The sequence below is a fragment of the Aotus nancymaae genome, unplaced genomic scaffold, assembly GCF_030222135.1.
Source record: "Aotus nancymaae isolate 86718 unplaced genomic scaffold, 86718_ANA_hifiasm-v0.15.2.pri h1tg000029l, whole genome shotgun sequence".
NCBI classification, from domain to species: Eukaryota; Metazoa; Chordata; class Mammalia; order Primates; family Aotidae; genus Aotus; species Aotus nancymaae.
Window position 1 is genome coordinate 64615527 of NW_026988442.1, and position 5460 is coordinate 64620986.

A 5460-nucleotide genomic window follows, 5' to 3' on the forward strand; every position below is an offset into this window, starting at 1 on the left:
ATAGCTTTTATTATTTTGAGATATGTTCTGTCAATACCTAGTTTATTGAGGGTTTTTAGCATAAAGGGCTCAGTGATTTTTTAAAATGACATCTTGGAACTCATCTGCTGCCTCTTGGTTAGCAGAAACTGCTTCTCCTGTTATGTTGACATTTTAATAAGTTGAAGCTCTTTATAAAATTATCAAACCATTCTTTGCTGACAATAAATTCTCCAGGTTTAGATTCTTCCCTTTTCTTTTGCTTTAAGTTGTCATATAATGACTTCACTTTTTCTTGAATCATTTTAGAGTATATAAGATGCCTTTCTTGTATCAATCATATACCCACATAAAAGCTGTATTTTCAATATGAGATGAAAAAATATTTCACAAAATGTGCAAAGGTTTCATGTCTGCTTGCATAGGGGCACCACAACCTCACAAATTTTTTTTCTTTTTCTTTTTTCCACAATAGTTCTTATTCTGAATTCATTTGTTTTGAAATACTGGACAAATACAACTATAGATCTCAATTTACAGTACCTATCAAGTAATTAGACTTTTTCTTGTAATGCCATGGCTTTTCTCTCCTCCTTAGGAAAATGTCCAGTATCACTAGCGGCACTTTGTATGGGTCCCCTGGTGTTATTCAAGGTTTATTATATTGCCTTAATCATGTTAAGAAATACACAAGAACCCAAGATATCACTTTTTACTGTGATATGAAATTTACTAGAGATGAAATCCTCATCAGAAATGATTTGTCATGTGGCTTTAAGTGGATACCCACAATACTTGTGATCACCACAATAGCAACAGGAGGTGGCTACAAAGTTATTACAGTAGTACAGTACACACTTAATTTTATGCAGTTGATTTAATACTGTATTTTTCCATTTGTTTACATTTCTCTTCACAGCAAATGGCATCATACATAGTCTGTATTTATGTGCATAAATTTGGATAAATGTTGGCTTTTATAATTTGTGTATATTTTATGGTTGTAACTGATAAAATAGTGTCTCCATATATTTTATGCATCGATAACATAACTACTTTTTCCTTATCTTTTGATATTTCTAGGCTATGCAGTTTGTCTGCAGGTTTATTTTTCCCCAAATATTTGTAAATCTCTACAAAATGTTCAACATATTTGTTCAAAAAAATTCTTGTATTAGAGGACCTGTGAAGTTCAAACTGTGTTGTTCAAGGGTCAACTTTATGAATATGTGTGTATACCACATCTTCTTTAGCTACTTGTACACCAATGGGCATTAAGTTGTTTTCATTTTTCATATCTTGGTTATTGTGAATAATGCTGCAGTGAACAGGGAAGTTCAGATATCTTTATGTGGTGGTGATTTCATCTCCTTTGGGTATATATCCAGAGAAAGGACTGCTCGATTATAGAGTAGTTTTTTTTTTCCCCCAGGTCCATGTGTCGAGATCAAAACAAGGTTCAGAGGGTGGTACATCTCACATATTTGTATGAACACCCTATCATCATGTTCATGAACTGCAAAAAGATCAGGAGTTCTATTTTTAATTTCCTTAGGAACCCCTATACTTTCTTTCATAAAGACTGTACCAATTTAGCGTCCGACCAACAGAATAGTAGGATTATCTTTTCTCCATACCCTTGTCAACATTTGTTATTGCTTGTCTTTTTGAAACTAGTTATTCCTCCTGGCAGGTGTGAGGTGATTCCAAGTGATTTTACTTTGTACTTCCCTGGTGATTAGTAATGTTGCACACCTTTTCCTATACTAGTTGGCCATTTTTATGTCTTCTTTGAGGAAATATGTTTAGATTCTTTATTCATTTTTTAATCAGGTTATTTATTTTTCTGCTATTGAGTTGAAAGAGTTCTTTGTAAATTTTGGATACTAACCTCTTATCAGGTATGTGGTTTACAATTGTTGTTTTCCTAGTCCATAGGCCGCATATTCATTTGTTGATTGTTTCCTTGGTCGTGCAGAAACATTTTAGCTTGATGTAGTCCCATTTACTTATTTTTCTTTTTGTAACATGGGCTTTGGGTGTGATATTTGAAACATCATTGCCAAGGCCAATTCAATGAGATTTTCGCCTATGCTTCTAAGAGTTTGATGACTTCACGTTTTACATGTAGGTTTTTAAAAAATCTACTTTAAATAGACTTTTGTGTATGGTATAAGATAAGGGACTAATTTGATTCTTTTACATATGAAAATCCAGTTTTCCCAGCACCATTTATTGAAGAGACTGTTCTTTCTCCATTGTATCTGAATGATGAAATATTAAAAAATATACCTATTGAAGTTAGCAATAAAAGGAAGATGTCCACTGATATTGGTACTTTCAAAATAAATTCCTAGGAAATAATACTAGATAAGAAAAAGTATTCAAAGTGTTATACTTCTAATATAATACTTGTTAGGTGTTATAATACCTAATTAATTATATCCTATATAATATTTGAAATATATGCAATATTATTTGTTATATATGTAATATAACATAATTAAATAATTAGAAAAGGGAACAATAAGGTAGTCACCCTTTATGTGCAATAGAAGAAGTCATCTGAAATATCCAAGAATTAGTAGTCAAAATATTTCAAAATTTCTTCTAATTGATAAGAAAAAAATCAAAACCTAAACAAGAAAATATAAAATATAAATTAGTAATTTATAGGAGAAATTAAAAAATGAATACAAATCTTAGTTATAACAGAGTTAAAATTTTAAACAAAATAGAATGCTAATCTTTGCCCTTAAAAGTAACAAATATTAAAAACATTGATGTTTACCCAGGATTTATTATATATAAGAAAACACATATTCTTTCACATTGTGGTAGTTTTATAAGTAAGCATGATCTTTTTTGAGAGAAATTCGACTCTGTCTTTGAAAATGTATGTATATACTCAGCAATTCTACTAGCTCTAACCTAACGGAAATTCATTCATGCAAAAATATGCACATAAGAAAATGATAATTGAAGCAGTATTTTTAAACATGAGACTGTGTAATTTATGAAGAAAAGAGGTTTAATTGACTCACAGTTCCACAAGCTGTACAAGAAGCATGGCTAGGAGGCCTCAGGAAACTTACAATCATAGCAGAATGTGAAGGGGAAGCAAGCACGTCTTACCATGGCAGAGCAGGAGAGTGAGGGAGGTGTCACACACTTTTAAATGATCAGATCTCATAAGAACTCATTTAATATCACAAGAATCACAAGGGGGAAATCTGCCCCCATGATCCAGTCACCTCTCATCAGGTCCCTCCTCCAATTTGACATGAAATTTGGGCAGAGACACAAATGCAAACTATATCATTCCACCACGGGCCCCTCCCAAGTCTCATATCCTTCTCACATTGTAAAATATTATTATACCTTCTCAACAATCTCCCAGTCTTAACTCATTTCAATATTAACTCAAAAGTCAACAGTCCAAAGTCTTATTTGAGACAAGTTAAGTCCCTTTTGCCTCAGAGCCTGTAAAATCAAAAACAAATTAGTTACTTCCAAGATACAGTGAGGGTACAAGCATTGGGCAAATGCTCCAATTCCAAATTGGAGAAATTGGCCAAAACAGGGGCTACAGGCCTCATGCAAATCTAGAACTCAGCAAGGCAGTCATTAAATCTTAAAGCTTCAAAATAATTTCCTTTGACTCCATGTTTCACGCCCAGGCATGCCGATGAAAGAGGTGGGCTCCCACAACCTTGGGCAGCTCTGCCCCTGTCGCTTTGCAGGATACAGCCCCCACAGCTGCTTTCATGGACTGGCATTGAGTGCCTGCAGCTTTTAACATGCGTGTAGATCTACCATTCTGGAGTCTGGAGGATGGTGGCCTTTTTTTTAAAGCTCCACTAGGGGGTGCCCCTGTGAAGATTCTGTCTCGGGGCTCAACTCTACATTTCCCTTTCACATTGCCTTAGTGAAGGTTCTCCATGAGGTCGCTCCTAATGCAGACTTTTGTCTGGACATCCAGGTGTTTCCATCCAGTCTCTAATATCTAGGTGGAGGTTTCCAAACCTTGGTTCTTTCCTCTGCACACCTGCAGGCCTGATGCCACGTGGAAGCTGCCGAGGCTTGGGACTTGGCCCATCAGAAGGTATGGCCCAAGTTGTACCTTGGCCCCTTTTAGCCATGGATGGAGGTGGAGTGGCTGGGACACAGGATGCCATATCCTGAGGCTGCACAGAGCAGCAGAGTCCTGGGCCTGGCTCATGAAACCATTTTTCCCTCTTAGGCCTCCAGGCTTGTGATGGGAGGGGCTGCCATGAAGAACTCTGAAATGCCCTGGAGACATTTTCCCCATTGTCTTGGCTATTAACATTTGGCTTCTCATAACTTATACATATTTCTGCAGCCAGCTTGAATTTCTCCCCAGAAAATCAGTTTTTCTTTTCTGCCACATGGTCAAGCTGCAAATTTTCCAAACTTTTAGGCTCCACTTTCCTTTTAAATGTAAGTTTCAGTTTCAGACCATCTATTTCTTCATGCATATGAACATACATTTTTAGAAATAGCCAGGTCACTTCTTCAATGCTTTGCTGCTTAGAAATTTTTTCCACCAGATACCTTAAGTCGTATCTCTCAAGTTAAAAGATCCATATATTTCTAGTGCAGGGGCAAAATGACACCAGTCTCTTTGCTAAAGTATAGCAAGATTGACTTTTACTCCATTTCCCAGTAAGTTTCTCATCTCCACCTGCCCCCCTCAGCTTGGACTTTACTGTCCATATCATTATCAACATTTTGGTCAAGACCATTCAGCAAGTCTCTAGAAGTTTCCAAACTTTCCTACATCCTTCTGTCTTCTGAGACCTTCAAACTGTTCCAACCTCTACCCATTACCCAGTTCCAAAATTGCTTCCACATTTCAGGTATCTTTATAGCAGTGTCCCACTCCCCTGGTATCAATTTTCTGTATTAGTCTGTTTTCACACAGCTATAAAGAACTACCTGAAACTGAGTAATTTATGAAAAAAGAGGTTTAATTGATTCACAGTTCTTCAGGCTTCACAGGAAGCATGACTGGGAGGCCTCAGGAAAGTTAAAATCATGGTGGAAGGCAAAGGGGAAGCAAGTATGTCTCACCATGGTAGAGCAGGAGAAAGAGAGAGAGAGAAGAGGGAAGTCCCATATACTGTCAAACAACCAGATTTTATGAGAACTCACAATCACAAGAACAGTAAGGGTGGCATCTGCCCTGATGAATTAATCACCTTTCACCAGGCCCCTCCCCTGACACATGGAGATTACAATTTGAGATGATATTTGGGTGGGGACACAGAGCCAAACCATATCTCACACCAAATAGGAATTCTTTAAATTTCTACTGGTAAGGTAACATCTAAATTAATTGTGCTTTTGTACATCATGATAGATCCTAGGCCAAGATGGCTGATTAGAAGCAGCTGAGGTTCACAGCTCTCACAGAGAAGAAAAAAAAACAGCAAGTGAACCCTATATCTTCAGCTGAGG

The 5460-nt window shown here is 36.5% G+C and overlaps 1 non-coding gene across 1 annotated transcript; it reads right to left on the reverse strand.

The window, feature by feature from the left end:
• Positions 1-1401: 1401 nt before the first annotated feature.
• On the reverse strand, positions 1402-1507 carry LOC135277146 (small nucleolar RNA U13). The gene has a single exon (XR_010344744.1). It is a non-coding gene; the product is annotated as a small nucleolar RNA U13 (small nucleolar RNA).
• Positions 1508-5460: the final 3953 nt, after the last annotated feature.